This window comes from Lampetra fluviatilis, chromosome 43 (genome assembly GCF_964198595.1).
Source record: "Lampetra fluviatilis chromosome 43, kcLamFluv1.1, whole genome shotgun sequence".
In the NCBI taxonomy this organism is placed as follows: Eukaryota; Metazoa; Chordata; class Hyperoartia; order Petromyzontiformes; family Petromyzontidae; genus Lampetra; species Lampetra fluviatilis.
This window is the reverse complement of record NC_136317.1, coordinates 9,359,095-9,377,857: the sequence shown is the minus strand read 5'-3', so window position 1 is coordinate 9,377,857 and position 18,763 is coordinate 9,359,095. Positions and strand designations below refer to the sequence as shown.

General features: G+C 50.5%; 1 protein-coding gene across 2 annotated transcripts in view; it reads right to left on the bottom strand.

Moving 5' to 3' along the window:
• The window catches only part of ACHE (acetylcholinesterase (Yt blood group)), a 74,307-nt gene extending 60,253 nt beyond the window's left edge, over positions 1-14,054 (bottom strand). Inside the window, exon 1 of one of the 2 annotated variants that reach the window (XM_078876329.1) lies at positions 13,996-14,054. The gene's annotated coding sequence lies outside the window, so the exon portion shown is untranslated. The remainder of the gene's footprint in view (positions 1-13,995) is intronic. The other variant, XM_078876331.1, reaches the window with a different exon arrangement.
• Positions 14,055-18,763: the final 4,709 nt, after the last annotated feature.

Below are 18,763 nucleotides of genomic sequence, written 5' to 3'. Positions count from 1 at the left end.
ACCACTACACACACCACCACTACACACACACCACAACTACACACACACACCACTACACACACACCACCATTAAACACACACACACCACCACACACACACACACCACTACACACATACCACCACTACACACACACACCACCACTACACACACACCACTACACACACACCACTACTACACACACCACTACAAACACACACCACCACTACACACACACACAACTACACACACACCACACAAACACCACCAGTACACACACACACCACTACACACACACACCACCACTACACACAAACATACCACTACAGACACCACCACTACACACACAGAACCACGACTACACACACACCACAACTACACACACCAGTATACACACACACGAACACCAACACCACTACACACGCACACCACCACCACTACACACACACGCACACCACCACCACTACACACACACGCACACCACCACCACTGCGCACATACACGCACACCACCACTACACACACACACCACTACACACGCACACCACCACTACACACACACCACCACTACACACACGCACACCACCACTACACACACAAACCACCACTACTACACACGCACACACCACTACACACACACACACCACCACTACACACACACACCACTACACACACACCACTACACACACACACCACTACACACACACGCACACCACCACTACACACACACGCACACCACCACTACACACACACACCACCACCACTACACACACACGCACACCACCACTACACACACACGCACACCACCACCACTGCGCACACACACGCACACCACCACTACACACATGCACACCACTACACACGCACACCACCACTACACACACACACCACCACTACACACACACGCACACCACCACTACACACACAAACCACCACTACTACACACGCACACACCACTACACACACACACCACCACTACACACACACACCACTACACACACACACCACTACACACACACACCACCACTACACACAGACATACCACTACACACACCATCACTATACACACACACCACCACTACACACACACACCACCACTACACACACACCACCACTACACACACCCACCACTACTACACACACACACCACTACACACACCACTACAAACACACACCACCACCACACACACACCACTACACACACACACACCACCACTACACACACCACACCACATACACACCACTACACACACACCACCACTACACACACACCACACACACACACCACTACACACACACACCACTGCACACACACACCACCACTACACACACACATACCACTACACACACCATCACTATACACACACACCACCACTACACACACACACCACCACTACACACACACCACCACTACACACACCCACCACCACTACACATACACACCACTACACACACCACTACAAACACACACCACCACTACGCACACCACTACACACACCACTACACACACCACTACACACACCACTACACACACACCACTACACACCCACCACCACTACACACACACACACCACGACAAACACACACCACTCCAAACACACACCACCACAAACACACACACACCACTACACACACACAAACCACTACACACACACCCCACTACACACCCACACCACCACCACGACTACACACACACATACCATTACACACACCACCACTACACACACACCACCACCACTACACACACATACCACTACACACACCACCACTACACACACACACCACCACTACACACACACCACCACTACACACACACACACCACCACTACACACACACCACCACTACACACACGCACACCACTACTACACACACACCACTACACACACCACTACACATACACCACCACTACACACACACCACCACTACACACACACCACCACCACACACACACTACACACACACACTACACACACACCACCACTACACACACACACACACCACTACACACACACCACCACTACACAGACACACCACTACAAACACACACCACCACAAACACACACACCACTACACACACACACACCACTACACACACACCCCACTACACACACACACCACCACCACGACTACACACACACACATACCACTACACACACCACCAATACACACACACACCACCACCACTACACACACATACCACTACACACACCACCACTACACACACACACCACCACTACACACACACCACCACTACACACACACCAAGACTACACACACACCACTACTACACACACACCACTACACACACCACTACACACACACCACCACTACACGTACCACTACACACACACACCACTACTACACACACATACCACTACACACACCACTACACACACACCACCACTACACACACAACTACTACACACACACACCACTACACACACACACGACTACACACACCACTACACACACACACCACTACACACACACCACTACACACACACCACCACTACACACATACCACTACACACACACACACCACTACACACACACCACTACACACACCACCACTACACACACACACACCACTACACACACACACCACTACACACACCACTACACACACACACCACCATCACCACTACACACACACATACCACTACACACACCACCACTACACACACAGAACCACCACTACACACACACACAACTACACACACCACTACACACGCACACCACCACCACTACACACACACACACCACCACCACTACACACACGCACACCACCACCACTGCGCACACACACGCACACCACCACTACACACACACACCACCACTACACACGCACACCACCACTACACACACACACACCACCACTACACACACACGCACACCACCACTACACACAGACATACCACTACACACACCATCACTATACACACACACCACCACTACACACACCACCACTACACGCACACCACCACTACACACACCCACCACTACTACACACACACACCACTACACACACCACTACAAACACACACCACCACCACACACACACCACTACACACACACACACCACCACTACACACACCACACCACATACACACCACTACACACACACCACCACTACACACACACCACACACCACTACACACACACACCACTGCACACACACACCACCACTACACACACACATACCACTACACACACCATCACTATACACACACACCATCACTATACACACACACCACCACTACACACACACACCACCACTACACACACACCACCACTACACACACCCACCACTACTACACATACACACCACTACACACACCACTACAAACACACACCACCACTACACACACCACTACACACACCACTACACACACACCACTACACACCCACCACCACTACACACACACACACCACGACAAACACACACCACTCCAAACACACACCACCACAAACACACACACACCACTACACACACACAAACCACTACACACACACCCCACTACACACCCACACCACCACCACGACTACACACACACATACCACTACACACACCACCACTACACACACACCACCACCACTACACACACATACCACTACACACACCACCACTACACACACACACCACCACTACACACACACCACCACTACACACACACACACCACCACTACACACACACCACCACTACACACACACACACCACTACTACACACACACCACTACACACACCACTACACACACACCACCACTACACACACACCACCACCACACACACACTACACACACACACTACACACACACCACCACTACACACACACACACCACTACACACACACCACCACTACACAGACACACCACTACAAACACACACCACCACAAACACACACACCACTACACACACACACACCACTACACACACACCCCACTACACACACACACCACCACCACGACTACACACACACATACCACTACACACACCACCAATACACACACCACCACCACTACACACACCACCACTACACACACACACCACCACTACACACACACCACCACTACACACACACCACCACTACACACACACCACTACTACACACACACCACTACACACACCACTACACACACACCACCACTACACGTACCACTACACACACACACCACTACTACACACACATACCACTACACACACCACTACACACACACCACCACTACACACACAACTACTACACACACACACCACTACACACACACACGACTACACACACCACTACACACACACACCACTACACACACACCACTACACACACACCACCACTACACACATACCACTACACACACACACCACCACTACACACACACCACTACACACACCACCACTACACACACACACACACCACTACACACACACACCACTACACACACCACTACACACACACACCACCATCACCACTACACACACACACATACCACTACACACACCACCACTACACACACAGAACCACCACTACACACACACAACTACACACACCACTACACACGCACACCACCACCACTACACACACACACACACCACCACCACTACACACACGCACACCACCACCACTGCGCACACACACGCACACCACCACTACACACACACACCACCACTACACACGCACACCACCACTACACACACACACACCACCACTACACACACACGCACACCACCACTACACACGCACACCACCACTACTACACACACACACGCACACACCACCACTACACACACACACCACCACCACTACACACGCACACCACCACCACCACTATCACACACACACGCACACCACCACTCTTACACACACGCACACCACCACTACACACACACCACTACTACACACACGCACACCACCACTACTACACACACACACCACCACTGCACACACACGGCACAAAGACAAAGGTCCCTCATATAACCTGAAGAGACTGTCGGGGCAAGCAGTGCTGTTAGCGAGCACCATGCCCGGCCACATACACACGCACACTCATATCAAGTACAAACAGGCACAAAGACACACACGCACATACATGACACGCACATACCAACAGCCTTCACAGACACACTCACACACACCTGATACACAATCACACCAACACACAACCCAATGCACAGACAACGCCCTGACACACACACAGACACACATACACAAAGACACAATTACATAAACAAAAACAACTCAACACATTCGTCAATAACAGTGGCCTTTAATGTAAAAATAAAATAAGCAATAAGCCGGAGAGGTAAACACATACAAAGATCCCCCGTATAGCCTTCAACAGACTTTTGGGGCAAGTGCTGTTCGCGAGCACCGATGAAGGACGGCACATCACACGTGGGGGATGAGTGGCCAGCAACACGCCCGACCGCCTTTGTCTCCCCAATGCTGATGTTTTCACACCACATTAGGTACTCATGTAAGGCTGAGTCGACCTCACGGTGGCCCAAGACCGGTTCATACACACACACGCATACGCACACACACACACATACACAAAGATCCCCCGTATAGCCTTAACAGACTGTAGGGGCAAGTGCTGTTAGCGAGCACCTATGAAGGCCGGAACGGTACACGAGGGGGTGGGTGGCCAGCACCACGCCCGACCGCCTTTGTCTCCCCAGTGGCGATGTTTACACACCGCACCAGGTACTCATTTAAGGCTGAGTCGACCTTGGGGAGGCCCAGGACCGGTTCAGATAATCGTCACTGGTGTTAGCCGTGAGCGGGAATCGAACCCGGGTCGCCAGGTTCATAGCGCAGCGCGCTAACCGCTACACTACCGCTCCCACACATACACACACACATACACACACACATACATACACACTCACACATACATACACACACACATGCATACACACACACATACACACACACACATACACACACATACACATACACACACACAAATATAACCCGTGTCGCCTTTGACTGTCGGGGCAAGCGGCGCTGTTAGCGAGCACCCATCAAGGTCGTCACGGGACACGACAGAGTGGCGTGGACAGCACCATTGGCGATGCGTCGGGGAGGACCGAAACCGGTTCAGATATCACTCGCCACCGCTGTCAGCCGTGGTCAGGAACCGGACTCAGGTCCGTCCCACATACAGTACCGTACAACCATATGCCTCTCACACACAATATACAGTGGTACCTCGGAATACGTCATTAATTCGTTCCAGAAGAAAATGACGTATACCAAACGAATTTTTCCCATAAGAAATAAAGGGAAAGAAAATAATCCGTTTCAGAGTATAAGAAGCTATATTTTATATGGCATAATGAGGTTGTATAAAAAAAATTTAGACACTACTTATTACTAAAATGCATACATATATTTAAATAAATGCATAAATACAAATAAATTAAAATAAAATTTTACATCACTTTACCTTGCTGAGAGGACTTGATAGCCTACGAGGATGGTGGTGAGGAAGGGGAGGAGTCGTGAACGGGGTCTACTCGGGTACGCGGTGACTCATCCCGACCCATACAAGTTCTAGCAAGCGCGTCGTATCCCAAGCAAGACGTCGTATCCCAAGCAATACGTCGTATCCCAAGACATGTTTTCCCGTCAAAACACGACGTATACCAAATTCGACGTATTCCAAACCGGTCGTATACCGAGGTATGACTGTACACCGTCTCACACGCATTGCTATAGACATTGACAAATCCAGCTAAAGATAAAGACAACGATCCCCCGTAGAGCCTGGATAGGGTGTCGCGGTAAGTCCCGTTAGGAAGCATTTTTGAAGGCTGGCACGGTACACGAGGGGGTGGGTGGCCAGAACCACTTGAGGCTGAGTCGACCTAGAGGAGGCCCACACCGGTTCAGATAATCGTCACTGGTGTTGGCTGCGAGCGGGAATCGAACTCGGGTCGTCCGGTTCGTAGTGCAGCGTAGCGCTAACCGCTACACCACCGCTCCCCACATATCCACATACACACAGCCTCATCCACACTCACTCACACACAGCCACATATACACACACAGCCACACACACAGCCACATCCACACACACACACACAGCCACACACACAGCCACACACACACACAGCCACACACACACACAGTCACATCCACACACAGTCACATCCACACACACAGCCACACACAGCCATACACACACAGCCACATCCACACACACACAGCCACACACACAGCCACACACACACACAGCCACACACACACACAGTCACATACACACACAGCCACACACACAGTCACATCCACACACACACACATCCACACACACACACACAGCCACACACACACAGCCACACACACACAGCCACACACACACAGCCACACACACACAGCCACACACACACAGCCACACACACACAGCCACACACACACAGCCACACACACACAGCCACATCCACACACAGCCACATCCACACACAGCCACACACACACAGGCACAAAAAACACGCACACAGCCACGGGCAGTCGTTTTTTTTCTTCCGACGGAATTCGCGTCGTCGCCGTGTGAGTTCGCGTGGTAGCCCACGCATTGTTGATGACAACCCACATTGCGTGTGTGTGTGCGCACACGAAAGGTGTACAGCCTTTGTCTCCCAAATGCTGATGGTTTACACACAGCACCAGATACTCATGTAAGGCTGAGTCCACCTAGAGGAAAGGCCCTGGGCTACTTCAGATAATCGTTCGTGGTGTTGGTCGTGAGCAAGTGCTGCTAGCGAGCGCCTGTGAAGGCCGACACGGCATACGAAGTGGTGGGTGGCCAGAACCACGCCCGGCCGCCTTTGTCTCCCCAGTGGCAATGTTGACAAACCGCTCCAGGTACGCCCACATAGACAGCTACATACACACCACCCTGTACACATAGGCGCGTACCCACATTTGCCCACCGAGAAAGTCTCAAAGAATTATTTGTGGATGCGAGACAAAGGCGGCCGCGCGTGCTGTTGACCACCCACCCACCCCATGATCGGTTCGCCGTGCCGGCCTTCAAAGGTGTGTGTGTGTACGCTTATATGAAGCTACACGTGTAACATGCTATAGTAGTGTGTGTGTACGCTTATATGAAGCTACACGTGTAACATGTTATAGTAGTGTGTGTGTACGCTTATATGAAGCTACACGTGTAACATGTTATAGTAGTGTGTGTGTTTATATGAAGCTACACGTGTAACATGTTATAGTAGTGTGTGTGTGTACGCTTATATGAAGCTACACGTGTAACATGTTATAGTAGTGTGTGTGTTTATATGAAGCTACACGTGTAACATGTTATAGTAGTGTGTGTGTTTATATGAAGCTACACGTGTAACATGCTATAGTAGTGTGTGTGTTTATATGAAGCTACACGTGTAACATGTTATAGTAGTGTGTGTGTGTGTTTATATGAAGCTACACGTGTAACACGTTATAGTAGTGTGTGTGTTTATATGAAGCTACACGTGTAACATGTTATAGTAGTGTGTGTGTGTGTTTATATGAAGCTGCACGTGTAACATGCTATAGTAGTGTGTGTGTTTATATGAAGCTACACGTGTAACATGTTATAGTAGTGTGTGTGTGTGTTTATATGAAGCTACACGTGTAACATGTTATAGTAGTGTGTGTGTACGCTTATATGAAGCTACACGTGTAACATGTTATAGTAGTGTGTGTGTTTATATGAAGCTACACGTGTAACATGCTATAGTAGTGTGTGTGTTTATATGAAGCTACACGTGTAACATGTTATAGTAGTGTGTGTGTGTGTTTATATGAAGATACACGTGTAACATGTTATAGTAGTGTGTGTGTTTATATGAAGCTACACGTGTAACATGTTATAGTAGTGTGTGTGTGTGTGTTTATATGAAGCTACACGTGTAACATGTTATAGTAGTGTGAGTGTGTGTGTTTATATGAAGCTACACGTGTAACATGTTATAGTAGTGTGTGTGTGTGTTTATATGAAGATACACGTGTAACATGTTATAGTAGTGTGTGTGTTTATATGAAGCTACACGTGTAACATGTTATAGTAGTGTGAGTGTGTGTGTTTATATGAAGGTACACGTGTAACATGTTATAGTAGTGTGTGTATGAAGCTACACGTGTAACATGTTATAGTAGTGAGTGTGTGTGTTTATATGAAGCTACACGTGTACCATGTTATAGTAGTGTGTGTGTACGCACAGAGCGGTGGGCGTAGTGGTTAGCGCACTGCGCTCTGCGAACCCCCCCCCCCCCCCCGGTGATTCCTGCTCACGGCCACCGTCAGTGGCGGACTCCTCTCATCTCGACTCAGCCCGACGTGATTTCTTGGTACGGTGTGCAAACATTGGCGCTTGGGGAGAGACGGGCGTGATCCTCACTCGCTAACACGATTTGTCCCCCCTGTGGCCGGCTTTGTCTCCCCAGTGTTGATGTTTACACACCGCACCATGTACGGAGTCATTGACGGCTGAGCCGACCTAGGGGAGACTCTGGACACGTTCACGTGCACTATATATTTATATATCTTCCCCACTCGTATTGGTCGTGAGCGGGAAATGAGCCCGGTCCTGGGGTGTGTAGCGCAGTGCGCTAACCACTGCGCCACCGCTCCACACACACGTGGAGTACTGCACACCTCAGTCGTGAGTCAACATCTCGTATTTACACAATACAACCCAAAAACCCTGCTATGGGTAATATTGGTCGCGAAAGCCGGCTCCGTGTTCAAATGGCACACAGACAAACACGCCAACGCACATCGCCTGGTACAGAAACAGAGACACGGGTCTATACACACGGAGACACGCGCAGGGAGACAGAGACACACAACAACACGAAGCCACATACACAGAGGCACGGGGACACACACAGACAGGTAGAGGCACTGGGACACACACAGACAGGTAGAGGCACGGGGACACATACAGACAGGTAGAGGCACGGGGACACACACAGACAGGTAGAGGCACGGGGACACACACAGACAGGTAGAGGCACGGAGACACACACAGACACACAGAGGCACGGGGACACACACAGACAGGTAGAGGCACGGAGACACACACAGACACAGAGGCACGGGGACACACACAGACAGGTAGAGGCACGGAGACACACACAGACACACAGAGGCACGGGGACACACACAGGCAGGTAGAGACACGGAGACACGCGCAGAGAGACAGAGACACACAACAACACGAAGCCACATAAAGAACAAGCAAACACAAACTCATACGCACCAACACGCACCGTGGCATACACAAACCAGATACACAAACATCCCCGTCTCGCCTTGACAAGTGATGTTGGCGAGCGACCTGGGGGAGTCCCATTACCAATTCAGATATTCGCCGTGAGCGGGAATCCAACTCGGGTGGCCGGGTTCGTAGCGCTAACCACTGCACCACCGCTCTCCACATACAAAGACAGAGATCTCCCCCATAGCCTCAACAGAGTGTTGGGGCAAGTGCTGTCAGCGAGTGGCACCTGTGAAAAAGCCATCCACGGCACACGAACGGGGTGGGAGGCGAAAACCACGCCCGGTCGCCTTTGTCTCCCAAGTGGCGATGTTTACACATCGCACCTGATACTCGTTTGAGGCTGAGTCGACCTAGAGTAGGCTCGGGACCCGCTCAAGTATTCGCCACTATTATTCGTAGCGCTAACCACTGCGCCACCGCTCCGCAAGGCGGCACACTGACACCAGCACTGGCACAGCACACACGATCACACACACACACTGACACACAATCCCGTAGCCGTACACATGTACGCAATGATTGAGCCATACACAGACACGCACGCACCTCATGCACACGCAGACACGTGTACATCAGCAGTCGTACATGACGTGTACATATACACTCACACACGCATTGGCACACACTGATCAAAATACATCAACACACAGACATGAACACAAACACACACACACATGAACACAAACACTCACACACAGGCACATTGGAACACCCCAGGCACTGACAGCACAGACCACAATGACAAACATGCACACACTCACACGCACTGACAATACAGCACTCATATACGCACTGACGCACACGTACACACAGTGACACACAGTGACACAGTTAAATCCGCACGCACTGGCACACTCACTTGCACAGACCCGCACTCGCAAACGGGCACAGACACAGCGACTGCACACACACACGCATAGACACACAGACACTGACACACACACACACATGCATAGACACACAGACACTGACACACACGCATAGACACACAGACACTGACACACACACACGCATAGACATACAGACACTGGCACACACACACGCACAGACACACAGACACTGGCACACACACACGCATCTACACACAGACACTGGCACACACATACGCATAGACACACAGACACTGGCAAAACACACACGCATATACACACAGACACTGACACACACGCATAGACACACAGACACTGACACACACACACGCATCTACACACAGACACTGACACACACACACGCATAGACACACAAACACTGGCACACACGCATAGACACACAGACACTGGCACACACACGCATAGACACACAGACACTGACACACACGCATAGACACACAGACACTGACACACACACGCATAGACACACAGACACTGACACACACACACGCATAGACACACAGACACTGGCACACACACACGCATAGACACACAGACACTGACACACTCGCATAGACACACATACACTGGCACACACGCATAGACACACAGACACTGGCACACACGCATAAACACACAGACACTGACACACACGCATAGACACACAGACACTGGCCCACACACACGCATAGACACACAGACACTGACACACACACACGCATCTACACACAGACACTGACACACACACACGCATCTACACACAGACACTGACACACACACACGCATAGACACACAGACACACACACACACATAGACACACAGATATTGGCACACACACGCATAGACAGATACACTGACACACACACGCATAGACGCACAGACACTGACACACACACACGCATAGACACACAGACACTGACACACACACACGCACAGACACACACACACTGGCACACACACACGCATAGACTCACAGACACTGACACACACACACGCATAGACACACAGACACTGGCCCACACACACGCATAGACACACAGACACTGACACACACACGCATAGACACACAGACACTGACACACACGCATAGACACACAGACACTGGCACAGACGCACGCATAGACACACAGACACTAACACACACGCACGCATAGACACACAGACACTGACACACACACACGCATAGACACACAGAGACTAACACACGCACGCATAGACACACAGACACTGGCACACACGCACGCATAGACACACATACACTAACACACACGCACGCATAAGACACACATACACTGACACACACGCATAGACACACAGACACTGACACACACACACGCATAGACACACAGACACTGGCACACACACACACATAGACACACAGATATTGGCACACACACGCATAGACAGAGACACTGACACACACGCATAGACACACAGACACTGACACACACACACGCATAGACACACAGACACTGACACACACACACGCACAGACACACAGACACTGGCACACACGCATAGACACACAGACACTGACACACACACGCATAGACACACAGACACTGACACACACGCATAGACACACAGACACTGACACACACGCACGCATAGACACACAGACACTGACACACACACACGCATAGACACACAGAGACTGACACACACGCACGCATAGACACACAGACACTGGCACACACGCACGCATAGACACACAGACACTAACACACACGCACGCATAAGACACACAGACACTGACACACGCATTGACACACACGCATTGGCACACAAACTAAGACACTGGTATAAAGATTCCACGAATACCTTCTGGTCCACACACTGGTACACATGCTGGCATACGCGCGCACACACACAGTAACATCCACACTACCATCTACACGCAGACGCACTGACAACACCACACACACTGTCACCCACTCACACTGTCACTCACACACACTGTCACCCACTCACACACACTGACACCCACTCACACTGACACCCACTCACACTGACACCCACTCACACTGACACCCACTCACACACACTGACAACACCACACACACTGTCACACACACTGTCACCCACACACACTGACACCCACTCACACTGACACCCACTCACACACACACTGTCACTCACACACTCACACAGTCACCCACTCACTCACACACTGTCACCCACTCACACACCCACACACACACTGACACCCACACACACTGACAACACAATACCCACTGTCACCCACTCACACACTGTCACCCACTCACGCTGTCACCCACTCACACACTGTCACCCACTCACACACTGTCACCCACTCACACACTGTCACCCACTCACACTTACACTGTCACCAACACACACACTGTCACCCATTCACACACTGTCACCCACTCACACACTGTCACCCACTCACACACTGTCACCCACTCACACTATCACCTACTCACACACTGTCACCCACACACACACACGCTGTCACTCACACACACTGTCACCCACTCACGCTGTCACCCACACGCACTGACACCCACTCACACTGACACCCACTCACCCACTCACTCACACACACTGTCACTCACACACGCGCACTGACACCCACTCACACTGACACCCACTCACACACTCTCACTCACACACTGTCTGTCACCCACTCACGCTGTCATCCAAACACTGTCACCCACACACACTGACAACACAACACACACTGTCACTCACACACACTGACAACACCACACACACACTGACACCCACTCACGCTGTCACCCACACGCACACTATCACTCACACACTGTCACCCACTCACGCTGTCACCCACTCACACACACACTGTCACCCACTCACGCTGTCACCCACACGCACAGGCACCCGCACGCACCTCGCCGCTGCTCGCCCCGTGTCGCCCCGCGCTCTGAGCCGAGCGCGATTTTGTTCCCGTGCACGAGCAGAGTCGAGATCTCGCGAGACTCACGGCGAGATCGGGGGAGGGCAGCACATACTCACACACACGCAGGAACACACACACAGACATGTTCATAAACACGCCCAAAGACAAAGATCCCCCTTATAGCCTTCATATACTGTTGGGACAAGTGCTGTTAGCACGGACCTATGAAGGCCGGCAAGGAACACGAGGGGGGGTGGCCAGCACCATGCCCGGCCGCCTTTGTCTCCCAAGTTGCGATGTTCACACATCGCAGCAGGTACTATTTTTTTTCAGATATTCGTCATTGGTCTTGACCGTGGACGGGAATCGAACTCGGGTCGCCGGGTTCGAATTGCAGCGTGCTAAACCACAACACTGCCGCTCCCATAAATGATACACATGCTCACACACAGACACATACACACGATTCTTATTCTTCTTCTTTCGTATGGCATTGAAAAAAGCAACAGTTTAATTTTTTTCTTAATGATCGTCATCAATTAATGCAAAGGTTCCTCATCCAGTCCAATGATGTGGTTGACGCAGTGTGGATTTCAGCGATACCGCCAGGATGTGCATGGATGGAGCATTCATCGGTGATGTCCTTGATGATTTGGACATCTCGACAGTCCAGGTTGGGCGATTCTTTGATCTTCCATTTATGGAATGCGTACGCACATCTGCCGTGTTGTGTTTGAGCGCGGTTCAGTGTGGTCCATAGTCGTCTTGGAAGAGAGAATCCCGGTACTTCCACCGTCGGATCGTGAATTATGTTTTTGTTTGCCACGTCCATAGCCGCCCATGATTCAGATCACCGAGTGGAGGTGTCTTTATTTTCGGCTGTAGAGGCACGTATCCAGAACGGTTTCCTGGATTTTAGCCTTGGGCATGGGGGTTCCTTTAGATCTTGATGGAGCGGCAGAGTGAAGTTTTTCATTATATTGTTGTTGTCCTCCCGTGTCGTTGCATCATTGTGTCGCATGTTGGCCGGAGCGATATTCGCCAGCACTGGAAGCCACGGGAGCGGAGTAAACTTTAGAGAACCGCTGATGATATTAATTAACAACAGCGCGTTGTTAATATCGGCGTCGACAAGGTTCGTGTGAGGGCTTGCACCCCACAACGGTGCACAGTACTCCACAGTGGAGTGAACTAGGGCCTGCGTCGATATCTTGAACGTGCAGGCATCGCTTCCCCAGGTTGTTCCTGCAAGTTTCTGAATAATATTCACTCATGCTTTCTTTTACCTTTAGCTTGTTTGAGGTGGTGATGGTAGATAAGCGTCCGATCCAGAGTAACTCCTAGATACCGAGGGTGTTCATCATGCCTTAGTTTCGCCGCCTGCAGAAGTTAACGTTCAACATTTTAGAAGCTTGTCTGTTGTTCAGGTGGAAGGCGGAGATGATGCTCTTCGATGGGTTTGGCTTAAGGCGCCAATTCTTGAAGTATTCTTCCAGAGTCTTCAGATCTGTTTTGAGGACTGCCTCAGTGTCCTCCATATTCCGTGCTTGGGTTTCAAGTGCAATATCATCCGCATATGTGAACATACGACAATATGTCGTTGGAATGTCACTAGTATATAGATTGAACAGCGCTGGTGCCAGAACTGGTCCCTGTAGGAGTCCATTGTTCAATCTTCGTGGGCTGCTGGCAGCTTCACAAAGGTGGACGGTGAGCCATCGGTTGCTCAGCATTTCGGTGATTAGTCTAATTGTCGGGCGGCAAGGCATGGCTTTCGCAAGCTTCAGCAGTAGTCCCTTCCGCCATACGGTATCGTAAGCTGAAGAGAGGTCGATGAAAGCTGTCGCAACAATTTGGACCAGTTCTAAATCCTGCTTGTTCCCGGGGAACTATTTCATCAAGCGTGGGCATCAGCCTAGACATTTTCTTGCTCTTGGTCCCAAGTTCTTAATGAATTCTGGATAAATAGCGTCAAGACCTGAGGCTTTCCCGCATTTCAACTGGGCAATACCAACATCTGCTTCCTCCACTGAGAATGGATGGGAGAATTCTGAGGTTTCTTGGCAGTTATCTAGTGTGCAATAAAGTTATTTGTAGACTTGCCATCTTATGCTTTTGTCGATTGAAGTTCGTGAATTGTTGATAAGTATGCCTAGAAATCTCGTCAGGACTGACTTGCAGAGGTTTATAGGCTGGCATCGCGGCAGCTCCAATCAACCTCAGGAGGCGTCAGGCTTTACGGCTCGATTTTACAAAGTCAAGTGCCTCAACTATTTCGCACCACATTTATCTTCTTTGCCAATTCAGTGAATCGAGTAAGGCTTTTGCAGTCTCCTGCTTCTTATCAGCATTGAATTTCCGGAATAGCTGTTCGCTTTCTGGAGTCCAACACGCAGTGAAGACCTTTCTGAAGCCTCTTGCGATGTTGGCCTTGGCAACTGCCTTGATGAGATCAATGAAGCGACGGTAGTTGACTGCGTGTGAAGGTATCATTCCAACTGATTCTTCCAAGTCCGCAGTGAAATTTATCTATTCAGCTTATCTCAGATTCCAACGTGGTTTTGGTGCGCAGCGGAATAGCGGAATCTGAAGACCGATATGGATCACTACAGGTCTATGTTGGCTATTTGGAAAGTCGTCTAGGATTGTTCTCGTCGACAGCATCGGATTTCTGTTCAGGTCCCGAGACACAAAACATAAATCGGGCGGATAGCACTTTTTCCACCTCGCTGACTTGAAAGTACCGTGGTCTTTTGTGTCATAGAGCAAGTGCTGGTCTTCTGCCGCTGCCCATGATGTCAGTTGTTCACCAGCTCTATCGTTGGCGCTCTAGCCCCACAAGGTGTGATGACTGTTGAAGTCGCCTATGTGGATGATAGGGTGGCTTGGCTGCGGTAATGCCGGACACGGCCATTCCATATCTGGAGGCTTGTAGACATTGACCACTGTCACGTCGTTGATCTTGATGGCGATGTCGTGTGGCGAGGTGTGTGGCACGACTTGGACCGTGTCCTTCAGGTCGTTCTTTACGTATGTTGCAAGGCCATGTTTTGTATGGTGGCCTGCAGTAAAGGAGAGTGTATCCGATTATCTTTGATCGAGGGCATTGTCGATCCAGATGCGTTTCTTCCAATGCAAGGACGTCGACGTCTTTAAACTGGAGAATCTTCGCAATAGAATCGCATTTCACACTGGAGGGGCCCTCGATATTAAGCTACTTGATTCGCAGCGATGGACCGACATTCACATTGCTCTGACCTTGTGAAATGCTCTCTGTGCTGTTGCTTTTCAGGCCGGGATACCTTTGTCGGGTATTCGGCCGCCGGTGTGATGACATTTGTTGTGCTTTCGCACGTAGCAGGGAAGACCGCGAGCAGGTTGTCATCTTCTCCCACACACATGATCAAACACACGCTCACACATAGACACACACACGCTCACACATAGACACACACATGCTCACGCACGCTCACACATAAAAAAAACGGTAACCGAATTACCGGTTTTTCCCCGCACGTTTCAAAATGTCTCGAACAATAAACATGACCACATCGAAAAGTTCTGCCCTGCTTTGAGGCTTAGAACACAATTCCATGTCCCGGCGCGGCACCCAGCGGTAATGGTTTCACTGCAGTGAGTCGATCGACAGGCTAAGTCGCGTGTGGCGGGGAAACGTGTCGGTACGCCCACACTTGGACGAGTAGACCAACTACCACCCCAGATCTCCCTCTTAGTGGAGGCTTCTTCCGCCAGCAGTAGCGCGAGCGAGCAGTTTACAGGGGCCCGCGCCCTTACCTCTACAACTGGGACACGAGGGCAAGGTTGCGGCCACTCGGTAACTTGGGCCTGCCGCTGTGCCGTTGGTGCCGCCGTGCCGTTGGTGCCATCGCGAAATTCGCGCGCGTCACAATGGCAACATTCCACCGGAGACGGTTACCGGTTACCGACTGTCGTAAAGGGTAACCGGTTTTGACCAGTGTTTTTTTCCATGTAATAAAAAAAAATAAACCGGTTTTAAGCACCTCGCTGAATAGTTGGAAACTCGCCAGAGGAGGAGGTGGCAGCGCTATGCGACGCATAGGGGCCCAATCGGCCACAATACAGGGGGGGCCCGAATCAACAGATATAAACATGTAAAACATTTAAATATATGAAAGAAATAATAATTCATTTTAAAAAAATAACCTGCGGTCTACCATGCACCAAGCACGATGATTAACGCGTCTGGCTATCAGGATATCAATAGAGCAGCATCACGTGGCGCGATCCACCTCCTTTGAGAAAATCCTAAACCCACGGGGGCTCCGCATGAAAGCAAGACTCACGATAACTTAATTGTGAATAGTATTGTACTTCTAAATATGTTTTTATTAATCCTGTCACTGTGAGAATGTCTTCATCTAAACCCAGCACACGGTGCAACTAAGACAATCTACGTATATTATTATGTACTGGGTTAAAAACATCCTCAGGAGCTATTTCAGTAAAAAGTGAGTCGGGAGAAGGGAGGGGGGCGAACCGTCGGATCTAGCCCCCCCTCCCCCAGTGAAATCGGTCGTGACGCCCCTGGGAGGGATGATGCGGGCTGAGGAGGGGGGGGGATGCCTCACTGCCGCTTGCCCAACAACAACAACCGCCATTCGCGCTGACGTCACCAAGGCGCTTGTGCCAGGCTAGGTGTCCACGCATAGCAGATGCACTCACTCGCGAGAGGAACGCAGTCAGCCAACCAAAATTGTGTTTGCAATTTGTCCCATTC